The sequence below is a fragment of the Mobula birostris genome, chromosome 1 (genome assembly GCF_030028105.1).
Source record: "Mobula birostris isolate sMobBir1 chromosome 1, sMobBir1.hap1, whole genome shotgun sequence".
Lineage (NCBI taxonomy): Eukaryota > Metazoa > Chordata > Chondrichthyes > Myliobatiformes > Myliobatidae > Mobula > Mobula birostris.
In genome coordinates, this window is record NC_092370.1 from 57,805,422 (window position 1) to 57,820,792 (window position 15,371).

A 15,371-nucleotide genomic window follows, 5' to 3' on the forward strand; every position below is an offset into this window, starting at 1 on the left:
AGCCAACCAACAACCGCCTTGGACATTGAGAAAATATTAACATTGAACAGGGATTGGTGGAATTCTTGCTCACTTTATTTGTCAAAGTCATAGTCATAGTCACAGTCATACTTTATTAATTCCGGGGGAAATTGGTTTTCGTTACAGTTGCTCCATAAATAATAAAAGAACCATAAATAGTTAAATAGTAATATGTAAATTATGCCAGTAAATTATGAAATAAGTCCAGGACCAGCCTATTGGCTCAGGATGTCTGACCCTCCAAGGGAGGAGTTGTAAAGTTTGATGGCCACAGGCAGGAATGACTTACTATGATGCTCAGTGCTGCATCTCGGTGGAATGAGTCTCTGGCTGAATGTACTCCTGTGCCCACCCAGTACATTATGTAGTGGATGGGAGACATTGACCAAGATGGCATGCAACTTACACAGCATCCTCTTTTCAGACACCACCGTGAGAGAGTCCAGTTCCATCCCCACAACATCACTGGCCTTACGAATGAGTTTGTTGATCCTGTTGGTGTCTGCCACCCTCAGCCTGCTGCCCCAGCACACAACAGCAAACATGATAGCACTGGCCACTACGGACTCATAGAACATCCTCAGCATCGTCCAGCAGATGTTAAAGGACCTCAGTCTCCTCAGGAAATAGAGATGGCTCTGACCCTTCTTGTAGACAGCCTCAGTGTTCTTTGACCAGTCCAGTTTATTCGTATATTCATATCCCCAGGTATTTGTAATCCTGCACCATGTCCACACTGATCCCCTGGATGGAAACAGGGGTCACCGGTACCTTAGCTCTCCTCAGGTCTACCACCAGCTCCTTAGTCTTTTTCACATTAAGCTGCAGATAATTCTGCTCACACCATGTGACAAAGTTTCCTACCGTAGCCCTGTACTCAAGTTCATATCAGGTTTGAAATGGTCTCCCAAATAACTCCTGTTGCATTTTATTAATATTCACTTATTTTCATGGTCACTAAGATTCCACCCATCACATTCATTTAAATTCAGCTTCTCTTGCCAATTTCCCAATTGCCTCTCTCATTTCTCCATGTAGCACCCTGCAGTCTTTTTAAATAACATTCTCTAAGAATCAAAATGAAAAGGAAACTGCTCACAGAAATACTCATAAGAGATAACATTAAAATAAAGGCAGTGAAGGGTAAAGAGTAATACAAAAGATTTTACAGCTGTCCTTGTACAGCACAGAAATGGGCCCTTGGGCCTTCTACATCCATGCTGACATTTTGCATTTCTCACTAATTCCATATGCACATATTGGCACATATCTTTATGTGCCTTGCCTCTCCAATACCTGTAAAAATTCCCCTTTTAGTAATTGTATCAAATTTCACAGCCTCCTCTGGCAGATATTAATCACCCTCTGTATAAAAATTCTAATCCCTCGGGTTCCCATTAAAATAGAAGATAGAATATTGACTGACTGGCAGGAGGCAATGAGAGAGAATAAAGGGGGCCTTTTCTGCTTTGTTGCTGGTAACTAGTGGTGTTTCATAGGGGTCAGTGTGGGGATTGTTTCTTTTCACGTTATATGTCAATGATTTGGATAATGGAATTGATGGCTTTGCGGAAAATTCTGCAGATGATACAAAGATAGGTGGAGGGGCAGGCAGTTTTGAGGAAGCAGTGAGTCCGCAGAAGGACTTAGACATTTTGGGAGATTGGACAAAGAAATGGCAGATCAATAATGGAAATGTCATGCACTTTGGTAGAAGAAATAAATGTATAGACTATTTTCTAAATGGGGAGAAAATTCAATAATCGAAGGTGCAAAGGGATTTGGGTGTCAGGATACCCTAAATGTTAACTTGCAGGTTGAGTTGGTGGTAAGGAAAGCAAATGCAATATTAGTATTCATTACAAGAGGACAGAATATAAAAGCAAGGATGTAATTCTAAGGCTTTATAAGGCATTGGTCAGACCACAGTTGGAGTATTGTGAGCAGTTTTAGGCTCCTAATCTGAGAAAAGATGAGATGGCATTGGAGAGAGTCCAGAGGATAGTTCTGGGAATGAAAGGGTTAGATTATGAGGAATGTTTGGTGACTTTGGACCTGTACTCACTGGGGTTTAGAACAATGGTGGAGGGTGGAGGGGAAGCTCATTGAAACCTATTGAATATTGAAAGAGTGAACGTGGAGAGGATGTTTCCTATAGTGGACGAGTCTAAAACCAGTGGGCCTTAGAAAAAGGGGACATCCATTTAGAACAGAGACAAGGAGAAATTTTTTAGCCAGAGGGTAGTGAATCTGCGGAATTTATTACCACAGGCAGCTATGGAGGCTAAGCCATTGGGTATATTTAAAATGGAGGTTGACAGTTCTTGATTTGTAAGGGCATAGAATGTTACAAGAAGGCAGGAGAACAGCGTTGAGAGGGGAAAATTTCAGTCATGATGGAATGGCAGAGCAGACTGCCCAATTCTGCCCCTAAGTCTTATGACCTTAGCACTCTCAAATGAAGCTCAAGTTCCCTTGTTTTTAATACCCCTACTATGGGGAAAGTATTTGCTTACCTATTTTCTGTGCCTTCATTAGACCATCCTCTGATTCTATTGGATCTTCTAATTTTATTGGTAGTATCTCATTGACCACTGTGTATTTTCTCATAACTCACTGAAAAAAATATATTAGGTGTTATATGTGTTCTAGTTGAACTTGGTTTCAATGCCTTAAGGCAAGCAAGAGTTGTGTCTGGAGCAGATAAGGGTTCTTCCACCTTTGTATCAGTAGAGCTTCCACCTGACTCATGAGCTAGTCTGGTTTTCTCTCCATGAAACAATGGCACTTGTCAAAGTTAAGTCACAAAATCTGAACCAGCTGGTTAACTTTTGAAGACTACAATGATGTGTTCAATGATTCAATTGTAATACTGATCAACTGCTGGTACTGAGTACAATTAAATAACAAAGAGCCTTTTATTAAAGGAGACATTTAGACAGACACATGAAGAGGCAGGCAATAGAAGGATTCAGACCATGTTCAAGCAGACAATAAAGACATATAGACCACGTTCAGTCAGATGGTTTAGAGTGATATCATGGTGGTGGCAGGCACGTTGGGTGGAAGTGCCCAATCCTGTGCTGTAGTGTTCCATATTCTAAGGAGTAACTCTTGCCCACAAACACCCAATCCCTTGCTCTGCATATTTGAAGAACAAGAGAACTGAAGTTTAGTAGCAGGTAAAAAAATTATGAGCTGTTGTCAATGTAGCAAGAACATTCTTGCAAAATGCTCTCTATCATTGAATTCATTATTGAGGAGCAAAGTTGGAAACTTAGCTGTTTGGCAGATAATCTCATTGGATTGCATACATGCTTGCACAAGTGTCCTTAATTTCTGCACAGTAACGGAGACTTGTCCAGAATCTTAGTGGAAATGGTACATCGACTTCATCAAATAACCTTTGTCCAATGGGAGAAAAACTTGTAATAATGTAGATTTTGGGTCCACATTTAAAGAATTCTAAACTGAGGTCTCAGGAATCAATGTACCCTCCTCAGCAAAGTTTGGTGGGATTTCAATGTGCCTTTCTCTAAGTATACAGACTGAAACATTGATACAGGACTTGCCTGTACCAGGCTAAAGTACATCAAGAGACCCAAGAAGCAGAACAGTCTCTAGAGTTTACAGAGAATGGTGTGAAAAACAAAACAAAAAAAAAATCCAGTGAGTGGTAGTTCTGTGGATGAAACCACCTTGTTAATGAGAGAGGTCAGAGGAGAATGACCAGACTGGTTCAAGCCGCCAGGACTGCATTGTAACTCAAACAATCATGTGTTACAATAGTGGTGTGTAGAAGAGCTACTCTGAACACACAGCACATTAAAACTTGAAGTGGTTGGGCCACAGCAGCAGAATACCACAAACATTTACCCAGTGGTCACTTTATTAGGTACAGCAGATACCTAACAAAGTGGGCACTGAGTGTATGTCATTGACTGTTTGACCTTTATTACTTAAACTAATGTCTGTTGGGACCAGCAGGATATTTAATGTATTCTGACTCATGGTTTCAATTCATTAGTGTTTTCAATAGGTCTGTTTTCACCAGTATTCCAATAGGAATGCGAGTAAACACAGGTTCCTAAGAAACTGATTCCAGAGTTAAGGTATTCCATAGATGTATTGCATTATTTAACAGTTTCACTTGAGATGATCTTTGTCCTAGAAGATGCAATATTTAGCAATTATTCACACGCCCTGAGAGCTTAAGAGATACTTTGAAGCAAAAAGGGCTAATATCCAGTGAAAAGTTGAAAAACTATAGGTAAGTGTGTTTATTCTTATGTATTTTTAATGAGTTAAATACTAAAACCTTTATGAGATGCTCAAATAGACATCTTTACTGTTGCTGGTTCTGATCCTGATCTTCAATTGTCAGATGTCGCCACAACACATTCAGCTTCTGCCTCTCTCATATTAAAGAGACTTCAGTCAGTACTCTTTGGAGTCCTAAATTTGTAGAGGATGCAGGATGCTATTGAAAATTTCAGCATGATATCAGGAGCATGGTGCAACGCCCTCTTGATCTTTCCCAGAGGCTGACCTTTCCTTAAGCAGAATTAGAGCTTTCAGAAATGTAATGCAATATTAATTTCATTCATAAGAATGAAAGCAACCCTTAGAAAAATTAATACTGTCTATCTTAATTCCTACAATATTATCCCATTTCTATCTGACCTGTGCAAAATTAATCATCGATGCTCTCGTTATGTCTACAATTTAGCTATTCTGATATACTCCCAACTGATGTCATTCAATCTAAACGAGTTCAGAACACTGTTGCCTATATCAAAACGCACATCATTTCACCTCTTCTCCTTCAACACCAAACTCAAGCACTGTCTCAGGTTTTAAATTGTCACTCTTTATTTCCAAGCCATCCTTGGTCTTTCCCCTCCTTGGCTCTACAATCTCTCCAGAACTGTGACATTTCAATATAACTCTAATTAGAGCCCCTTGGTTATTACCAAATTTAACTATTTTGCCTTAGTAAATTAATCTTGCTTAATTTGCCAGCATTTGGCTTCCTAAAATGGAAACCTGAGAGCAGGCTAAAAGTTTGGCTGTAAATTAATAAATGCTTCTGAACCATATAGGTTCAACAGGTACATTTAATATCAGAGAAATGTATACAATATACATCCTGTAATTCTTTTCTTTGCAAACATCCATGAAAAAGAGGAGTGCCCCAAAAAATAAATGTTAATTAAACATTAGAACCGCAAAGCGACCCCCAGCTTGCCCCTCCCCTGCACAGCAAGGCAACTCTGCTGAAGGTCAGAAGGGAGGGAGCCCACTCTTACCACCTGCCGGCGATCTGACAGGAAGTCAAGGATCCAGCTACACAAGGCAGGGTGAAGGCCGAGATCGCTGAGCTTCTTGTCAAGCCTGGAGGGTATTATGGGGTTGAATACTGAACTGTAGTCGAAGAACAGCATTCTCACATAAGCAACCCTCTTCTCCAGATGTGTAAGAACAGTGTGTAGAGCTGTAGCTATTGTCGACCAGTTGTGTCGGTAGGCGAATTGTAGGGGTCCAGTGTGGGTGGCAGCATGCTGCAGATGTAGTCCTTGTGCAGCCTCTCAAAGTATTTGTTTATTATTGAGGTGAGTGCGACAGGACGCCAGTCATTCATACATGTTACCTTGGTCTTTTTAGGCACAGGAACAATGGTGGATGTTTTGAAGCAGGAGAGCACTCTACACTGAGAGAGGGAGAGATTGAAAATGTCTATAAACATACCAGCCTGTTGTGCCATACACATCCTGAGTCCTCGCCCCGGGATACTGTCCACTCCCATGGCCTTGCGACTGTCCACCCGTTGGAAACACCAGCATACTTTGGCCTCAGAGATGGCCAAGCTGCTGGTCACATCATCTGCAGGTCTCCTCAGGGGTTCTGTATTGGCGACATTGAATCAAGCGTAAAAAAGATTTAGCTCATCTGGGAGAGAGGCATCAATGTTGGAAACTCCACTGCATTTAGCTTTGAAGTCTGCGATGGTGTGCAGACCTTGCCATAAACTTACCCTTTAGTGGCAATTATGTAGATATGATTCCTCTTGGTAATGAGTAATAATTAGTCAGAATAGTCAGGGTTAGTCAAATGAAGTAAGCTTGGCCAATACCAATGAAATGAGGTGGTCTGGTTAGAGTCAATAAATTATTCAACTGAGAACAAGATATATTGTCAAATCAATACTAGACACACCTGCCATCTGAATTGCACCAACGATGAGGTTTCACCTTACAGATTCATGACACCTCTAATTCCCTCTGCCACTTTGACAGTTTCCAGTTTTCTGGCCTGTACCAGCTCATAGTAGAGACATTTAATTCCTTCTCCACACTTCCATCCGAATCAAGGGTGGCCTAAGTGTTTCTCACCTCTTCTTTGAAAAAAGATCTAGCCAGTCCCCTTCCACTACCACTCTTCTTCTCATAGTCAGCTGGTTCTTACATTAAACAATCTGTCCTTCAACTACATTCATTTCTCCAAGTCAAGATTGTGTCTATGGGAGCTCATTAGAGTCCAAGCTACAATTGTCTTCTTTGATATGTGCAATTGTCCTTATTTCATTGGGGACACAAAAGCCTACGATGCTGGAATCTGGAGTAAATGCAGTTTGCCATATGAACCTGAAACATCAATTGTCACAGATACTATATGGCCCACTGAGTTCCTCCAACAGTTTCACATGGTCCATTTCTGATATCCTTCCCTACCTTGCCTACTGTCTTTCTCTTAATCTCTGAGGATATGTTAATGACCATACAATATTATAAGCCCTCTGTCAATTTACTTCTCCATCTGCATCCATTACAATCTCCTTGATTTCCTTTATTGCCCAAACAACAGCATCACCTTAAGAAGGTCCTATTTTTCCAATTAGCCTTGTTGCATTTCAGGTGAGGACACAGGACACCCTATGACTGTTATGGTGGCGGATGCGTGGAAAACAGAGTTGATGTGGGTGAGGGCAGTATTGATGGTAGTGGAAGGGAAGCCCCATGCTTTGAAGAAGAAAGATATCTCAGGTTTTCTAAAATGGAAAGTCTCATCCTGAGAACAGGCAGAGCAGAGTCGGAGGAACTGAAAAAACGGAATACTATTTTTACAAGTGACAGAATGGGAGGAAGTGGTATGGTGAGCAGTTTCAAGTTCCTGGATGTCAACATCTATGAAGATCTATCGTGGTCTCAACATTTTGATGCTAGGTAGTGGTTATATTTCATTAGGAGTTTGAGAAGAAATGATACATCACCAAAGATACTTCTATCATAGAACATAGAACATAGAACATAGAACAGTACAGCACAGTACAGGCCCTTCAGCCCACAATGTTGTGCCGACACTTAAGCCCATATAACCCCCCACCTTAAATTCCTCCATACACCTGCCTAGTAGTCTCTTAAATTTCACTAGCGTATCTGCCTCCACCACTGACTCAGGCAGTGCATTCCATGCACCAACCACTCTCTGAGTAAAAAACCTTCCTCTAATATCACCCTTGAACTTCCCACCCCTTACCTTAAAGCCATGTCCTCTTGTATTGAGCAGTGTTGCCCTGGGGAAGAGGTGCTGGCTGTCCACTCTATCTATTCCTGTTAATATCTTGTATACCTCTCATGTCTCCTCTCGTCCACCTTCTCTCCAAAGAGTAAAACCCTAGCTCCCTTAATCTCTGATCATAATGCATACTCTCTAAACCAGGCAGCATCCTGGTAATTCTCCTCTGTACCCTTTCCAATGCTTCCACATCCTTCTTATAGTGAGGCAACCAGAACTGGACACAGTACTCCAAGTGTGACCTAACCAGAGTTTTATAGAGCTACATCATTACCTCGCGACTCTTAAACTCTATCCCTCGACTTATGAAGGCTAACATCCCATTAGCTTTCTTAACTACCCTGTCTACCTGTGAGGCAACTTTCAGGGATCTGTGGACATGTACCCCTAGATCCCTCTGCTCCTCCACACTAACAAGTATCCTGCCATTTCCTTTGCAATCTGCCTTGGAGTTTGTCCTTCCAAAGTGTACCACCTCACACTTCTCCAGGTTGAACTCCATCTGCCACTTCTCAGCCCACTTCTGCATCCTATCAATGTCTCTCCGCAATCTTTGACAATCCTCTATACTATCCACAACACCACCAACCTTTGTGTCGTCTGCAAACTTGCCAACCCGCCCTTCTACCCCAACATCCAGGTCATTAATAAAAATCACGAAAAGTAGAGGTCCCAGAACCGATCCTTGTGGGACACCACTAGTCACAACCCTCCAATCCAAATGTATTCCCTCCTCCACAACCCTTTGCTTTCTGCAGGCAAGCCAATTCTGAATCCACCTGGCCAAACTTCCTCAGATCCCATGCCTTCTGACTTTCTGAATAAGCCCACCGTGTGGAACCTTGTCAAATGCCTTACTAAAATCCATATAGATCACATCCACTGCACTACCCTCATCTATATGCCTGGTCACCTCCTCAAAGAACTCTATCAGGCTTGTTAGACATGATCTGCCCTTCACAAAGCCAGGCTGACTGTCCCTGATCAGACCATGTTTCTCTAGTGCCCATAGATCCTATCTCTAAGAATCTTTTCCAACAGCTTTCCCACCACAGACATAAGGCTCACTGGTCTATAATTACCCGGACTATCCCTACTACCTTTTTTGAACAAGGGGACAACATTCGCCTCCCTCCAATCCCCCAATACCATTCCCGTGGACAACGAGGACATAAAGATCCTAGCCAGAGGCTCAGCAATCTCCTCCCTCACCTTGTGGAGCAGCCTGGGGAATATTCCGTCAGGCCCCGGGGACTTATCTGTCCTAATGTATTTTAACAACTCCAATACCTCCTCTCCCTTAATATCAACATGCTCCAGAACATCAACCTCACTCATTGTCCTCACTATCAAGTTCCCTCTCATTGGTGAATACCGAAGAGAAGTATTCATTGAGGACCTCGCTCACTTCCACAACCTCCAGGCACACCTCCCCACCTTTATCTCTAATCGGTCCTACCTTCACTCCTGTCATCCTTTTGTTCTTCACATAATTGAAGAATGCCTTGGGGCTTTCCATTACCCTACTCGCCAAGGCTTTCTCATGCCCCCTTCTTGCTCTCTTCAGCCCCACCTTAAGCTCCTTTCTTCTACCCTACAGTGGTTCGTTCATCGTCGTCGATGAAGACCTCAACACCATTAGTCACTTTGAGACTGGATGCGGTGTGTCCAAAGATGACTGGTCAGGCCAATTAGGGCACAGAATGTCCTGGCACATGTTGGGCAGACAGGTGTAAGCACTGCAGTTGGTGCGCTGGTGGCTCTGGACTTGCGCAGCTCGTGCTTATGTTGTGCTTCGGCAGTGCGCCTTGCTTTGTAAGCTTGACAGCCCTTGTGGATGAGGCCGCGCCAGGTAGGGTGGTTTTGTGCCAGCATTTCCCAGGAGGTTGTGGCTATGTCAAATGACTTCAGGGAGGCCTTTAGTGTGTCTTTGTAATGTCTCTTCTGCCCTCCATGCGAGCGTCTTCCAGCAGAGAGTTCCCCAAAAAGGAGCTGCTTGGGTATGCGCTCGTCCAGCATGTGGATGACATGACCTGCACACCGGGTCTGTGCTCTCATCAGCAGTGTGTGGACTGATGGTAGACTTGCTCTAGAGAGAACTGCAGTGTCTGGTACTTTGTCTTGCCATCTGATGCCTAATATTCTGTGAAGACAAGTCATGTGGAAATGGTTGAGCTGTCTTGCATGCCTTTGATACACAGTCCACGTTTCACAGGCATACAGGAGGGTAGTGAGCACCACAGCTCTGTAGACCAGTTTTGTTGCTGGACTGATTATATTCCTCAACAGACCCATCTGATCCTTGCTTCCTAAACCTCATGTATGCTGCCTTCTTCCTCCTGACTAGATTTTCCACTTCACTTGTCACCCATGGTTCCTTCACCCTACCATTTTTTATCTTCCTCACCAGGACAAATTTATCCCTAACATCCTGAAAGAGATCCCTAAACATCGACCACATGTCCATAGTACATTTCCCTGCAAAACATCATCCCAATTCACACCCACAAGTTCTAGCCTTACAGCCTCATAATTTGCCCTTCCCCAATTATAAATTTTCCTGTCCTCTCTGATTCTCTCCTTTTCCATGATAATGCTAAGGACCAGGGAGCAGTGGTCACTGTCCCCCAGATGCTCAACAACTGAGAGACCTGTGACCTGATCTAGTTCGTTACCTAATATTAGATCTAGTATGGCATTCCCCCTAGTCGGCCTGTCAACATACTGTGACAGGAATCCGTCCTGGACACACTTAACAAACTCTGCCCCATCTAAACCGTTGGAACTATTCAGGTGCCAATCAATATTTGGGAAGTTGAAGTCACCCTTGACAACAACCCTGTTATTTTTGTACCTTTTCAAAATCTGTCTCCCAATGTGCTCCTCGGTTTCTCTGTTGCTACTGGGGGGGGGGGGGGCTATAGAATACCCCCAACAGAGTAACTGCTCCCTTCTTGTTCCTGACTTCCACCCATACTGACTCAAAAGAGGATCCTGCTACATTACCCACCCTTTCAATAGCTGTAATAGTATCCCTGATCAGTAATGCCACTCTCCTCCCTTCCCCCACCCCCATCCCTTTTAAAGCACTGAAATCCAGGAATATTGAGAATCCATTCCTGCCCTGGTGCCAGTCAAGTCTCTGTAATGGCCACTACATCATAATTCCATTTATTCATCCAAGCTCTCAGTTCATCACACTTCAAAGACTCCTCAAAGACAGTTCAAAGAGAACATTCTAACTGGTTGCATCAACATCTGGTATGGAGGGACCACTGCATAGGATCAGAAAAAGTTGTAGCAAATTGTACACTCAGCCATCTCCATCATAGGTACTAGCCTCCTTTGCTTCCAAGATACCTTCAAAAGGCAATGCCTCAAAAAGGCAACATCCATCATTAAGTATATCCATCACCCAGGACATACCCTCTTCTCATTACTACCATTAAGGAGGAGGTACAGGAGCCTGAAAACACACAGTCAACATTTCAGGAACAGCTTTTTCCCCTCTGCAATCAGATTTCTGAATGGACAGTATAACTATGAACACTACCTTGGTATTTTTCCCTGTCTTTTACTTAGTTATTTTTTTTTAATTTCTATATTTCTAGATTTTATTATTATTTATTAAAATGTATTGATTTTATTATTATGTATTATAATTTTTACTGCCATAAAACAACAAATTTCATGATATATGCCAGTGATATTAAACCTGATTTTGATTCTGATTCTGAGAAGTATAGTCAAGATTGCCATGAGAGTCAGTAGGTTTATAAAAGATATCAGGAGATAGTTTGTCTTTAGAGCTGGAGACAGAGAGATTGAGAAAGTGGGGGGAGATGATAGAAATGGACCAAGTAATTGGAAGGTAGTTGGAGGCAAAGTTGATGAAATTGATGATCTCAGCATTTGTACATGAAGCAGCACTAATGCAGTCATTGACGTTGTGTAGAAAGAGCTGGGGAGTATTACCAGTGACAGCTTAGAATATGGACAGTTCCAGGGGGAGGTTTGTTTTGGGGGTACGATACTAAAGCAAAATGGAGGAAAATGTAATCCATTATATATTCTGTATTGTGTCATTCCTTCAATAAAAATAAAAAGAAAAAAAAAAGAATATGGACAGTTCCACATAACAAAAAAAAAGACAAGCATACCTGGGGCTCATACATGGGTTTAGAGAAATGGAGAGGAAAAGAGAAAGCACACTTGCCTTCTCCATTTTCAATTTCTGATTAATGATCCTCAACCTGAAAACTCATTTCTGTTTCTCTTTGCACTGATGCTGCCTGACCTGTTAAGTACCACCAGCAAGATCTGTATTTTCTTTATATAAATTGAAGTCATTGCAATCCATATTTTGCTCCCCCTCCCCACTTTCCACACTTATATGACTATATTTCTGATCATTGTTGTGACATCCTCTTCTCCTTCATCATCTTATTACTCAAAAGAGTCCATAAGAGAAGTAAGTCAGTTGTGTTCAGTGCAAAAAAGCTTTTGACAAGATTGGCAAGAAGCTAACCTAGTCTAAAATGGAAGAAAATACATCTTTTGAAGATTATGCCTCGCATAGCTGACAGCAGTGCTGAGAGAAGGAAACAAAAGAATCACAGAAAAAGAAAGGGAACAACAACTAACCAATGGTCTCCACATCAAAAATTGACAGCATAAACTTGATTGATGAGCGATTGCTAGAGAAAAGGATAAAGGAGAAGCCAATAAGAGCAAAAAGACTGTCATGAATGATAAATCACATGGAGAGTACAGCAGAAGATTAGACGTTTTGGGTAGAAAGTCTGGTGAGAGGTATCATTAATGACTAATAATGGTACAGTTTAATAGCTTGTCAGTTTTGATAAGAAAGCCAAAGTTTATAATCCTTCATATAGGCGAATAATATTGCACATTGTTAATTGCAAATCTCAGGTTGCTTTTGTAATGATTGCTTCAAATGAAGCATTGCAATCTCACAAAATTAGGAAGCTGATCCTTAAATATTACAGAACTACAATGGAAAGCATTTTCAACCTTCAAAACGGACACATGGGATAAATTTCATAATGATTTTGAAATATTTGCGAGGAAACATTTACATATAATAGTAGTCATAGTAGTCATACATAAAACTGTAAAGTAAGTAATGGTGTTGCTTCAGAGCACAGTTGTCCAGGTTTGAAGCTGAGCTCCAGTGCTGTCTGTATGGAATTTGCAGGTTATTCATGTGTCTGCATTGATATCCCCCATGAATTCTGTTTTCCTTCTGCTTTCTAGAGGCAAACTGGTTGGTAAGTTAACTGACAATTGTAAATCAGTAATCAGTGACTGGAGAATCAGATTGGAATATACATGCATTTGAATTTATAAGGCTCTGAAAACCTATGCCAACCAACTGACGTGAGTATTCAAGGACATCTTCAACCTCTCTCTGCTATGGGTGGAAGTTCCCATTTGCTTCAAAAAGGCAACAATAATACCAGTGCGTAAGAAGAATAATGTGCGCCGCCTTAATGAATATCCTCTGGTAGCACTCACACCGACAGTGATGAAATGTTTTGACAGGTTGGTCATGACTAGACTGAACTCTTGCCTCAGCAAAGACCTGGACCCATTACAATTTGCCTATTGCCACAACAGGTCAACGGCGGACGCAATCTCAGTGACTCTCCACACGGCTTTAGACCACCTCGACACAAACACCTACGTCAGGATGCTGTTCATCAACTATAACTCAGTATTTAATACCGTCATTCCCACAATCCTGATTGAGAAGTTGCAGAATCTGGGCCTCTGTACCTCCCTCTGCACCTCCCTCTGCAATTGGATTCTTGAATTCCTAACAGGAAGACCACAATCTTCGTGGATTGGTGATAACATATCCTCCTTGTTGATGATCAACACTGGCGCACCTCAGGGGTGTGTGCTTAGCCCACTGCTCTACTCTCTATATACACATGACTGTGTGGCTAGGCATAGCACAAATACCATCTATAAATTTGCTGATGATACGACCATTGTTGGTAGAATCTCAGGTGGTAACAAGAGGGTGTACGGGAGTGAGATATGCCAACTAGTGCTGCAGCAACAACCTGGCACTCGATGTCAAAAAGATGAAAGAGTGATTGTGGACTTCAGGAAGAGTAAGATGAAGGAACACGTACCAATCCTCATAGAGGGATCAGAAGTGGAGAAAGTGAGCAGTTTTAAGTTCCTAGGTGTCAAGATCTCTGAGGGTCTAACCTGGTCCCAACATATCGATGCAATTATAAAGAAGGCAAGACAGCGACTATACTTCATTAGGAGTTTGAAGAGATTTGGCATGTTAACAAATACACTCAAAAACTTCTATAGTTGTACCGTGGAGAGCATTCTGACAGGCAGCATCACTGTCTGGTATGGCGGGGGGGGGGGGGGTGGTTGCTACTGCACAAGACCAAAAATAGCTGCAGAGGGTTATAAATCTAGTCAGCTCCATCTTGGATACTAGCCTATAAAGTACCCAGGACATTTTCAAGGAGCGGTGTCTCAGAAAGGCAGCGTCCATTATTAAGGACCTCCAGCACCCAGGGCATGCCCTTTTCTCACTGTTACCATCAGGTGGGAGATACAGAAGCTTGAAGGCACACACTCAGTGACTCAGGAACAGCTTCTTCCCAGCTGCCATTTATTTATTTATTTGTTTGTTTGTTTGTTTATTCTATATTGTGCATTACATTAAACTGCTGCTGCTAAGTTAACAAATTTCACAACACATGCCAGTGATAATAAATCTGATTCTGAGAAATAAAGTTTACACTGAAAGAGGTGACTGAATGTGACTGGTAGGGTTGCTCTGAGAAATGGCATAGACTCGGTGAATTGAAGGACACCATGTTCTGTGGATAGTAGTTGCTATTGCACTCATTTCAGAGTGTATCTCAACTGTAACCTGCGACCCTTGAGTACGTAACAAGAACGTCCAACATTCCAAAAAGTGTCATAGAGAAGTACAGGACATAAACAGACCCTTCGGCCTATCTATTCTAGCTGAAACCATTTAAACTGCCTACTCCCAATGATCTGCTCCAGAACCATAGCCCTCTGTATCCCTACTATCCATGTACCTATTCAAACTTCTCTTAAACTCTGAAATCAAACTCGACATGTGCTGGCATATTGTTCCACACAATTACAACCTCTGAGTGAAGAAATTTCCCCTCACGTTCCCCTTCAACTTCTCACCTTTCACCTATAAGCTATGACCTCTGGTTGTAGTCTCACCCAACCTTACTGGAAAAAGCCTGCTTGCATTTACCCTATCTATACCCCTCATAGTTTTTATATACCTCCATCAAATCTCCTGTCATCTTGTACATTCCAAGGAATAAAGTCCTAACCTATTCAATCTTTCATTATAATACAGTTTCTCCAGACCCAGTAACATCTTTGTAAATTTCCTCTGCACTCTTTCAACTTTGTTTACATCTTTCCTGTAGGTAGGTGACCAAAACTGTACACATTACTCCAATTTAGGCCTTGCCAATGTTTTATACAACTTCAACATAACATCCCATCTTCTGTTACCAAAACATTGATTTCTGAAGGCCAATGTGCCAAAAGCTTTCTTTATGACCCTATCTACCTGTGACACCACATTCAATGCATTATGTACCTGTTTTCCCAGATGCTTTTGTTCTGCCACCCTCCTCAGCGCCCTACGTTCACTGTGTAAGGCCTACCCTGTTTGGTCCTACCGAAGTGTAAAACCTCGCGTTTGATTGTGTTCAATTCTA